This window comes from Coenobita brevimanus, chromosome 85 (genome assembly GCF_032717465.1).
Source record: "Coenobita brevimanus isolate Jiangsu-jjx chromosome 85, ASM3271746v2, whole genome shotgun sequence".
Lineage (NCBI taxonomy): Eukaryota > Metazoa > Arthropoda > Malacostraca > Decapoda > Coenobitidae > Coenobita > Coenobita brevimanus.
Genome location: NC_137038.1, coordinates 16,550,864 through 16,563,456, shown reverse-complemented (window position 1 = coordinate 16,563,456; position 12,593 = coordinate 16,550,864). Strand labels below are relative to the sequence as shown.

Genomic DNA, 12,593 nt, shown 5'->3' with positions numbered 1-12,593 from the left:
TTCTGGCAAAAAATCTTTTGACATGATTAGCAGCATGTGGAGTCAGTTGTGGGATAATGGGAATTTTATCAGCATGTTGCATTTACACCTTCATATTTGAATCATCTAGTTTACCTTGCCCTCATCCTGACCCATATTCTCTCCACAGTTCATACCAAACGACCAACTCAGTTGAGAGACTTTTGGCTGGAAATGTACAACTCTGTGTGGGCTTAAGATTTACATTTGATAACAGCCTAAGCTTCTCTGCTCTCATTTCAGATTCACTAACTAGATACATCATCTTCAGTTCCATCTTCCCTTTCTGTAATTTGTATCACCTTTCCAGTCAGCCTTACTCTCTTGAAAATCAGCTTACACTCCCAGCTTTCTTGATCTTGTAACAAGGACTGTACGATAGTGTTACTGATTTTATCCTTTCAGCTAAAGTATGTGGTTTATGTATTCATGCTAGAAACAGACTGTTTTATTCAGCTTCAGAGAGACTTATAGAGGTGTCAGAGATAGCCTACCTAACCTCTCTAGTAGGTTACTAGAGTTCTTCCCAGAGTTGAATAAAATGATTTAGAGGCAGTGTGAATAAACTAGAAAATTCATACTTAGGATGTTGCTGTTGTTGCAACCTCAGGCACATCTGGATGTGAACCCATTAGAAATCAGGAAGCCATCCTCTTCAACCAGGTGCTGACATTGATCTTTTGTGAAGGTTATGGTGAAGAATGATTGACTGTGTTGTAATAATGAGGTGCATGAGGTGAGTGTGTTGTGATGTAGATGGCTGTACACATAATTTTCATGAAGCACATATTCCTGACTCTTAGTGCTGTGTTGTACTTGGCAGAATGTGCCTAATTTGGTTTGTGGGAAGTCGGCCTTAAAGTCACAGGATTTGTATGGTGTGGTGTAGTCAGAATGGAGAGTTACCATGTATCTTAGGCCATATTCTAAGAGACTTTGGAAATTTCTTATTCTGGGTACTCCACCTTTATCCAGCTATCCCCAAACTGACTTTCCCAGAACCTGGCTGTTTTTTTTAGGTCTACCACAACATGACTTTTTACTTGATGCAGTTTTATGCAGTCTAGTCTTGCTATACAACTGTTTGCTGTGTGATAAATCCTTAGAATGATAATTCAAAAGTTATACCCTTTTTCGGAATAACAGGTCAACTCTGGAACCGTCTTCCTCTGTTTGTATTTCTTACTCCCCATGACATACAGTCTTTCAAATGCAGTGTGGCCGTGCATCTTGAGGTGAACAGATCTTGAATTTGGCTTTCTGTTATCTTGTTTTTGTTTTTTCTTGAAGTTAATAATCTTGTGCGCTTTTTTCATTTGGTTCCTTCTTCCTTCCTTAAAAAAAATAATGAAAAAAAAAAATAGTTGCATACGAGTCTGGGAGAAAAAATATTAGCCAGCTAGACTATTTCCCATTTGGGAGGGCTGATAGGAGGTTGGTGAGGGATGTTAATGTTATAGAGAGCAAAGAGTTGTGCAGCGACACAAATTACTGATACGTGACCTGATACTTAAGGAGCGGGTGGTGAAGGAGAGGACTTATGCTCCAAGGAGGAAAATATTGAAAATGAAAACCAAGCAATAAGGGATGCCTTCTGTAGCAAGATGAGTAGAATCGTGGCTGAACAGGGAGCTGTTGACAGAAGTGTTAATGAACAGTACATAGCTCTCAAGAAGAATTTCTTGAGAGTTACTGATTCAGTGTGTGGATGGACAAGAGGTCCCCCCAAAGACATAAAGTAATGTGGTGGTGGGATGCGGGTGTAGAAGCTGCAGTTAAGGAGAAAAGGAGGCTTTTCTGGGAATGGGAAAAGGATGGTAACAAAGAGGAATACTTGTCTGCCAAGTGTAGGGCTAGAAAAGAGGCATACAGGACATTATTCTGTGTCTCAGAGATTTTTACTGGAAATCCTAAATACTGTATTTTGGAAAGGAAGAATATGATATTTAAGGTGGTCAAGCAGATAAAGAGGGAAAACAGGGATATCATAGGTGAGCAGTATGTGAAGAATGAAGGAAGGGTAGTGCTGAACAGTGAGGATATTAAAGACACCTGGAGAGAGCATCATAGCTGGTTGCCTAATGAGGAGTTTGACTGGAACAGGGAAGGTTTAGAGTTAGTGGATCATGTGTTTGACCTTTGACCTTTGACTGATGCTGCTACTGTGAGCAGGGCAATAGGCAGGATGCAGGTGGGGAAGGTGACAGGTGTTTCTGAGTTGACTGCTGAAAGGTTTAAGGCCTCAGAAATATAGGAGTGGGGTTAGTTACTGAGTTTATAAATACAGTTATTTATGAGTACTGTATGTTAACCCAGATGATTAACTGATGAGTGTGATTGTAAATGTGTACAAGGGAAAGAGTGATGCCCTGGAAAGAGGAAATTAAAGGACATAAAACTTTTGGGTGAGGTAGTGAAGGTAATGGAAAGAGTTCTAGAAGATATGATTAGAGAAAGAGTGAATTGTGGGGTGGGGGGGCACTAGGCAGTGGGACCACAGATGCCATGTTCATTGTTCGACAGCTTCAGGAAAAATGTATAGTAAAGAAAAGGGATCTGTGCTTTGTTTTCATTGATTTGGAGAAGGCCTTTGACAGAGTCCCTGGAGAGGTGGTGAAGTGGGCAGTGATAAAGCTTGGGATCGAGGAGTGGCTAGTTATAGTGGTCATGGCTATGTACTGTATGTGGGTGCTCACACCCAGGTGAGAGTGAATTGAGATTTGAGTGATGAGTTTTCCAAGAATGTTGGTGTGCATCAGGGGCCAGTCTTGAGCCCCTTATTGTTTATCATGGTGCTTGAAACCCTTTCATGTTACTGTACTTCAGAAGTGGACTCCTGTGGGAGTAGTTGTATGCTGATGATTTGGTGGTGATTGCAGAGAATGAAATGGGGACAGAGATAATATTTAGGAAGTGGAGAGATGGTTTGGGGCACAGTGGCTTGAGAGTAAATGCAACTAAAACAAAGGCGATAGTATCTACAGTTGATGGTAGTACTGTCAAAGAAGAGCGAGAGTGGCCATGTGTGGTTTACCACCCTTCTCATGTGAGTTCAGAAATGGACTCCCGTGGGAGATGTTGTATGCCAGTTATTTGGTATTGACTGCAGAGAATGAAAGCGAGGGAGAGATGAGATTTAGGAAGTGGAGAGATGATATTGGGCAAAATGGCGTGAGAGTAAATGCAGCTAAAACAAAGGTGATGGTATCTGGGGTTGGTGGTTGTACTGTCAGAGGAGAGGGAGAGTGGCCATGTGCCGCAAGGATGTGGGAAATAATCCCATCTTGTGCAGTCTGTGATAAGTAGGGGCGTAAGAGATGTAATGATATTAGAGGAAGGCTGCGAGTTAATGCTGATTTTGTGTATGCAATGTTTTGGGGAGAGCCTGTGGAGATTGTCAGGCATGATAGGTTTGACCATGCTGGTGAGTCTCTTGAGTGTGTGGAGGAGTTTGTTACTTGGGAGACATGTTATGTACTGGAGGCGGGGCTTGAGCAAGCTTTGTGGCTAGAGTGGGGAGTGATTAGTAGTAGTGGAGCTATTACCTCTCCTGACATTGAGAGGGATCTCCCTCCATGCCAACTTGCCAAGGGATCTTTGTATGTGGCATGTGTTGCAGTGTAATACTGTATGGTAGTGAGACCTGGGCACTAAAGGAAGAGGATATTAGTAGACTCAAACATACAGAAATGATGATGATTAGGTGGAAGTGCATTGCATCTTTGAATGCGAGGACCTGGGGAGGGAGGAGTCTAGGTCTATGATGGAAGAGTTAAGAGGAAGGATGAGACTGGAGTGTATTGGTGTTGTGATGAGGAAAGGTAGATTGAGACGGTTTGGGCATATGGATAGGATGGGGAATGACAGTAGGGTGCAGAAGGAGAGAAGTGTGAATGTTTGGGGTAGGGTTGCGAGGGGCAGGCTGAAAACGACCTGGGATGAGGTCATAATGTGTGACCTCAGACATAAAGGACTGAATAGGGAGGCTGCCAGAGATCGAGCAGCATGGAGAGTCACCATTATGTGACCAAGGCTGACACATGCAAGCATGTTGGAGCCTTTTTAAATGAAACAAACAAATGTTGGACCACCGTGAAACCTCGTGCATGTGCAGTTGAACATTAGCAACTACTTAATGCACTCCAGTGTTATTTTTCTTGTACTCACAGTTCGTTTTGTGTATGTGAGGGAAAAAATTACATTACTTGTCAGCAACAGTTTGGCATGTTGTGCCGTGAAGTTTACATAGACTCATTCCCCAGTTGATTGATGGTTTCATTTCCCAGATAGAGTGACCAAGATGACACTTTTCTCCCATCTTAACTCCCTCGCGCACCATAAGTTTTCAGTAAGTTTTGATTCCACACACAGAACCAACACCTTGCTCAGGCTGGCTCCGCTCACGCGGCAAGGGAAGAATTTCTGTGGCCCAATTTACCCACAGAAATAGATAGATAGATAGATAAAGTGCTTATATTGTTATAAATTGCTTCGCATCATCTTCGTTGATGTTTATACTATAAGAAAAAATAAAAACAGAAAAGTGATTAATAAATGTACAGAAATGAACCCTGAATAAACCATATTTACATGAAAACTCGATTCTCATAACTTCCCAACATCACCGTGAAAATTTTTTCCCGTGACACGCAGTTGCAAAGGACATGTCTATATGCAGAATTTCACGATCTTTTATCCCTGAAAGTTTCAAGTTGATATGTCCAATACTTTTTGAGTACTGTAAATAGAAAAAAACTACGAAAATCACCTAAAAACGTCTTATTTCTTTATTATTTAGTGTGTTGTTAGTGACACTAACAAACAATTATGTAAATTCTATCCAGTTTTGTAGCCCAAAGGTTAAGGAAGCCCTTGATACCATTCATAATGTTATAACCCTTATTGTTATGGAGAAAATGAATTTTGAAAAGTTACGATGGGTTGTGCGCAGTGACAGCACCTACGCTGCTGCCTGTAGGCTGAGTATGTTCGTCTTTCGTAACGTTTCCCCAATTATTTTCACACACGTAACTTTGCTTTACAATAGGATGCATAAGAAATCATCAGCATGATCAAGCCTTCTTCAGATTTTGATGGGACATATAATTTATGAGTGTAATGACTGAGAGAATAGCAATGAAATCCACCACATTTTCCCGGTGAGAAATATATATTAAACACACATTTTACACCTTACAGTATAATAGCATAAAAACTAGACAAATAAGCTGGTTACTCACGTCCTCTAGCAGTGTTGATGTGTTTCTTGAGAGGAGATGGAGTTGCAGAGAGGACAGGAACAATCACAGCTTGTGTGTATGAGTATTTGTGATGTGTGTGTGTGTGTGTGTGTGTGTGTGTGTGTGTGTGTGTGGAGTGATGGTAGTGCTGTCAGTTGTCATAGAAGTGATGGTAGTGCTGTCAGTTGTCATAGGAGTGATGGCTGTGGTGTCAGTTGTCATAGGAGTGATGGCAGTGGTGTCAGTTGTCATAGGAGTGATGGCAGTGGTGTCAGTTGTCATGTACTCTTTCTCTGATAAGCCCTTGTGAGACATTGTAGGTTTAGTGTAAAACAGGTGGGGAATGGTAAAAATCAGTTAGGAATTTTCAAATCTGGCTTTCTCCGAAAATATATAAGAAACGCTTATACCCCTTCTTCGCAAGCACGCTGCACTATATATAACACAACATCATACACACATAAGGTATGGACGGTGCGGTAGTAGGAAATGCAGGTTTAAATGCCCGGCTGCGCACTCACACACCCTTCGAGCCTGACTGTCAGGAGAATACTGAGCTAAATGTAGGCCACTTAGCCCTTTGATAAGCTCCTGGGTGTTGCCATATATTTCCCCTAGACTTGGCTACCCTCAGCTTTGACTCAGCCAAGTTTGACACAAATCCATCCACAGGGGAGAAGTTTCTACTACCATGTATAGGGAAGTTGCATCATCGGTTACTTTTCAGATTGCAAGGATTATGACTTATATTGCATCATCTTGTGCGAAGGGGTTAAAAACTGATGAATTAGCATCGCTTATCCTTTGTCTGTGTCCTGGTGAATATGATATTCCTCATACTCTTAGGAACATTTTCTGTTATTTTAAATAAATTTACCCCTGAATAATTCTAAAAACATGTCTGTCTTTTGACTTCTGACTTCTGTTGAATAAAAAAACTGTACTCCTTCACTTATGTCTATCAGGGTACGGTACTTCATTAACCCTGTAAGTCCGGGTCGGAAGACGAGTTCTCTTGATGGATACTGGGTCGGGTCTTATGAGTAAAAGAGCCTCAGGCAACAGGTGACTTCGTTTGATACCCCCCACCTTCCATGTTGCACTCAGAGTGGTCTGGGCTCTGACGTTATATGTAAACAAACCAGCTGGTATAATGTACTGGGTTATGGGGTGGATTTTTTTTTTTTTTTTTCGCATTTTATGCTCAGATAATTACCTAAAAATTACTCATAAATCATAAAATAATTTTCTACAAACAAATATATGCCTAAAATGCTTCAGAAATATGGTATAATAACATTACATGTGGCCGATTTTTTTTTTTTTTTTTTTTTTTTTTTTTTTTTTTTTTTTTCCATGTCTGCACACATGCAGGGTTTAGTCAGCACGATTGTGTGTATCATGGAGATAGAGGGAAGTCTTCATTTTTCGCCTTCAACACAGGCTTCAGATGAGATGGCAGTACTGGACAGCAATTTGGAGAACTCTGGACATGCAGAGCACCTACTTAAGACTCTAGTCACACAAATAAGGGACAGAAACCACAAAATAAATGAAAAGGAGCCAGAGAATGAGAAATTAGAAGTAAGGAAAATATTTAGCAGTGTACAGGGTACTTATGACACAAATGTGGCCGTCACGAAGATTAACCTGCCTCCTTTATGGCTGACAGTCGTGAAGGTGCACTTGAAGAATGTACAGTAATCCAGTGTTGCACTGCACTTAATCTTTTGCTCTGTGAATTATAATTGTTTAGCACTGCACATTCTGTTCCTACTTACGCCACACCAGTTGCAGCACGCCAGTGTTGCACTCTGCGCTTAATCCTTTGCGCTCTGAATTTTAATTTCATAACACTCACAACACTGTAAATTCCCATGTGGTCTAATGGCGAGGCACTGCCGTTTATTAAACTGTTTAATCACAAAAGTGAGCATGTGGGCAGCCATCGCGATGAGCGTGCAGTCACGACGGTAGGTAGGCAGGAACTGGGGAGGATGCAGGGGCGCTCTAGTGGATGTCGGAGGAACTACGCGCCAAAACACAGCTGTTCGTCAACGCACGACAAATTTAAAGTAACGATGAACACACGTCAGCTTTTTTTTGTGTATGTGTGTGTGTGTACTTACCTAATTGTATCTTTACAGGAATGAGTCAAGCTCGTACTGTCCCGTGCCTTAAACCATATTTATTGTACATATCCTTAAATTTGTGAATTATTTTGGCACACACTATTTCATTCGGTAGTGCATTCCACTGATCAGTTGCTCTATTTGGGAAACTAAATTTCCTTACGTCTTTATCGCCACTCTTTTTATGTAGTTTTTTGCAGTGTCCTCTTGCTGATGCTTCCCCATAGGTTAAGTAATCATTTATGTCTATTTTCTCCTTCCGTGATATGCATTTATAAAGCATAATCATGTCACCTCTTTTCCTTCTCTCCTCTAGTGTTGGTAGATTCAGTTTATTTAGTCTTTCTTCATAGCTTTGATCCCTTAACCCCTACACCGCGGGCATGTTTACCGATGTTTTGCGTGTGCCGCGGGGTTATTCGGGCTCCGACAGACTCTCAAAAAATATTTGCCAAAAATCAGTTATTAGTCCTAGAATATTAAAATTATATATGCTTATGGCACATACCTTCAGCTTTCTCCTGGAATGTTTGTTGAGCCTTCGTCAGTTACCGCAGGACTTGTGGAGACCTCTGAAGTTGGGTAACGAAGTCTCCACTTTACACTTCCCGACAACCCGTAATATGATTACCACAGCCAGATATTAACACTATAAACACTACTCTATGATTTTCAAGTAGTTTGGGATCCATACTCCAAAAAAAAAAACTCTGTGAAACCAATGAAAATTATGAGCGCGTCTGACCGCCGCACTTGCGCTAGTTCGCTCTTGGTACTCTGTCATTGATTATTCATAAAACCCCTCACACTTTATATTTCTATTACTATATAACACTTATATATATCTACAGTCTTTATCCATAAGTTTCCTTCAGTAGTATTAGTTTATTGTCACTGAAGGGATTCAATTTCTTTCAGTAAAATACGTAGCATTCACTTTCTCGTCCTGTATACTAGCATTGAGAGTGAATGTCACTTTCATCTTCACTCTCATAACTCATAGTATTCATTCATGCTAGAGTGAAACTTTCACTTTCATTACTCCTAGGGTATATACTCGTATTCTTATAATACTACTCATTTCCATTTCTATTTACGTTCTCTATTTTATTTACGTTATTTACATTTCTGTTTTATTTACACTGTGTTATGCACTGTCACTTGAAGTAACTTATAAAACTATTTTCCATTGTTCACGTATATTTACATTCATTACTTTCACTTGCTGTTTACACATTATTTACACATTATTTACAATTCCACTTGCACTGTTTTACTCAATAGAAAGATCGTAGTCACTCTTTTATCAATTGTCAGCCCTTTACCTCTTTCCACACGAGGTTTAGTAGGGGGTAAAGGTCACAGGGCCCTTTGCATGGGGGTGAAAAAGGCCCTGAAGTCAGCAAGAGGAACAGACGCGTACCTCCTCTTTGGAAGATGAGAGAGAACTGATAAGGGAGAGCTGGCCCGGGTAGAGGCCTACTTAGGGGATATTCAGTACTACCAACGTAGCTTTTGAAACAGCTATGTATTTCACTGAAATGATTGGCAGGAAATCTAGACAATACATTATAAATTCGGTAGTTCCAGGTGAATGTAAATATCACTTAGGCTTCTCCCTTCCCTCCTTATATGTATATTTATTATGAAAATAGATTATATGGCATATTTCAAGGGGGAAAAAAACAGCGAAAATTAGCGAACAAGTGCACGTGAGGTGTTGTCAGGTGATAATTAGACAATTCCATGTGTATGGCACTCTCACTTACCTTATTTCTTTCTTGTATATATTATTTGGTATAAGAATAGGGCATAGGGCTTATTTCAATGGATGAAAACAGTGGAAAATTCCAGGGAAGATTTACTTAGCGTAGCACGGCCGGGCAGGCGAGAGGATAGGGTAATGGAGGGGGGGTAGGGAAGGGAGTCAAGAACGGGGAGAAATGGCTAAATTGTCAACAATGGATGGGAGTACAGATGAGATTAGGAGTGCTGACTAGTGTTGGACATTGGCAGTACTGATAGATGATACAAGCCCCCACTTGGAAGCCCGGGTGAATTCAAAATAACACAGAATCACAAGAGCGACGCCCTGCGGTATGATCCCTTGCTTCCAAGCGTCACGAAAGTGACGCCCCGTGGTTAAGGGGTTAAGCTTGGTACCCATCTTGTAGCGGCCCTTTGAACTTTTTCAATCTTGTCTATGTGTTTTTGTGATGAGGACTCCAGACTACTGATGTATACTCCAGGGTTGGTCTGATGAATGATGTTATTATCTTTCTTAGCATTTCTTCATTTATGTATGTAAACGCTATTCTCATATTGGCAATCAGTGTATACATGTTCCGTACCTTCTTACTAATGTGGTCAGCCGGAGATAGTCTGTTATTGACAATCACACCTAGGTCCTTTTCTCTTTCTGATGTGTTTAGGGTGTTATTTCCTAATGTATAATCCCAATCAGGTCTTTTTCCACTTTTACCAAACTTGATTACATGAGACTTGTCCACGTTGAATTCCATTTGCCATGTATTACTCCAGTCATGAAGTTTATTAATTCTTCTTGTAGCTCTTTACAAGAGTCTGTGTTAGTAATTCTCCTTTGTATTTTTGCATCATCTGCAAACATATTTAGATAGCTTTCATTTCCAGTGTTATTGTCTATATCATTTATATACACTAAAAACATGATTGGTGCCAGCACTGACACCCTGTGGTACTCCACTAGTCACATCTTTTCATGATGAATAATTTCCCCTTAGTACTGTTCTCATTTTTCTTTTCATGAGAAAATCTTGCATCCAACAATACGGTTTGCCTCGAATTCCTCCTTCATGGTACAGTTTCCATAAAAGTCTTTGGTGTGGTACTGTGTCAAATCTGTCTATCTATCTGTCTATTGCCAGACGCCTCAATCCTGTTTGGAGAGGCCACAAACAAATCGCCTCCACGTCGCCGTCCCCTGCCATTTCACTGCCCTGCTCCCAACTCACACCCCCTTCTCTCATATACCACTCCACCCCATCCCTCCATCTCATCCTCGGCCTCCCCCTCCCTCTTCCCCCCTCCACCTCACTCACATACACTCTCTTCGTCAGTCTTTCACCCTCCATCCTCTCCACATGGCCAAACCACCTCAGTGTGTTCCTCATAACACTTCCTATCACATCCACATCCACACCACAACGCTCCTTTATATCCCCATTCGTCAGCCTGTCTCTCCATGTGACTCCACAGGCTCCTCTTAAATAACTCATTTCCACTGCTCTCACTCTTGACTTGTGTCCTTCCAACAACGTCCAAGCTTCACTTCCATACGTTAGAGTTGGTATCACAATACAGTACTGTCATGTAGTAACTTTTTCACTTCCATGCTCACTTCCCTGTTTCTTATCACTGCTTTCAAAGAACCAGCAACCTTTCTTCCCTGCTGTACCCTTTCCAGCACTTCACCCTCCAAACCTCCATCCTTACTCATCACACTACCCAAGTACTTAAACGTACTCACATTTTCCAATTCCTCACCATCCAGCCTCGCTGTACATTCACTGACTTCACCTCTCTCAAAGACCATCACTTTACTCTTCCCTACATTCACCTTTAGATTCCGTTTCTTACACACTCTCCGAAAAGTCGTCCACCAAGCCTTGCAGCACCCCATTGTCTTCACTCAACAACACAGTATCATCTGCAAACAACAGTACAGGGAGTTTCCAAACATTATCCTCTCTCACCAGGGCCACTCCAACATCCACTACCCTACCTTGTACCTCTTTTATTACCCCATCCATGTACAGATTGAACAACCATGGAGACATGACACATCCCTGTTTCAACCCAACTTTCAATGAGAAAAATTCACTTAGTTCACCATCCACACTCACTGCAGCCTTAGCACCGTCATACATACTTTTCACAGCATTCAACAACTTTCCATCTACTCCATATATTCTTAATACTTTCCACAATCCTTGTCTATCCACCCTGTCATATACTTTCTCCAAATCCATGAAAGCCGCATACAACTTTTTTCTCTTCTCTAGAAACTTTTCCACTAAAGATCTAAGAATGAATATCTGGTCTACACAACCATCTTCCCTTCCTAAAGCCTCCCTGTTCTTTTCGAACTAATTCCTCTGTTCTTTCTCTAACTCTGTCAATAAGTATCCTACCATACACTTTTCCTATTATACTAAGAAGAGAAATGTCCCTATGATTACCACACACTTCTTTTCCCCCTTTTCCTTTGTACTAGAGAATAATTATACCTGACTTCCAATCCTCTGAGACTCTACCTTTCTCCCAGGCCAATCTGCACATCTTCCACATCCATTCTACTACTATCTCTCCCCCATGCTTCAGCCTTTCACCACACAGTCCATCAATTCCTGGGGCTTTCCCCAGTTTAACTTTCTTCATTGCTTCCACAACTTCTATCCTACTGATTTCTTCTTGTCTTCTCACCTCCCTCCTTCTCCCAGCCATTCCCCAGCCACTTATACTCACATTACTTCCATCCTGTATGTTCAAGAATTCCTTAAAATGTTCTCTCCATCTGCTCACTTTTTCTCCCATCTCCACTAGTAATCTACCATTTTTATCTTTCACTCCCCTGGTAACCTCACTTCCACCCTGTCTTACTCTCTTCACCTCTTTCTAGAACATTTTCTTACAGTCCCTCCACTTTACACTCAAATTCCTTCCAAATTCCTCTTCCACTCTCTTCTTACTCTCTCTTACTAATCTTTTCATCTCTCTCTTTCTACATATAACTCTTTTTTCTGCCTCTCAACTTCTTTCATGCCCCTATTTCTCATCCATTCATTGTATGCATTCTTCTTTTGTGCCACAGCTTGTCTCACCTCTTCAGTCCACCACGCTTTTCCTTGCACCCCCCTCCGTCTTCTCTTCCTTCCACACACCGCATCACATGCTGCACATATATCTTCTGTAAATATCCTGCACACACCTTCCACGTCCCCCATCTTCTCCAATTCATATTTGCCCAATCGTTCCTCCACTTCTCTCTTATGCTCTGCCTTTTTCTCATCCTCTTGTAACCTTTCCACTCTCCTTGCAAATACTCCTTCCTCTCGTCTTTCCCTTCTTCTATTTCTCCATCTTACTTGGATCCTAATTCTTGCCACCACCAAGTAGTGGTCAGAGTAGTCCACTCCCCCAGCCTCTATAAGCTCTTGCATCC

General features: G+C 41.3%; 1 protein-coding gene across 6 annotated transcripts in view; it reads left to right on the top strand.

The window, feature by feature from the left end:
* Positions 1-12,593, top strand: part of Nmnat (nicotinamide mononucleotide adenylyltransferase) — a 534,591-nt gene that overhangs the window by 192,481 nt on the left and 329,517 nt on the right. The gene's annotated exons all lie outside the window — the stretch shown is intronic.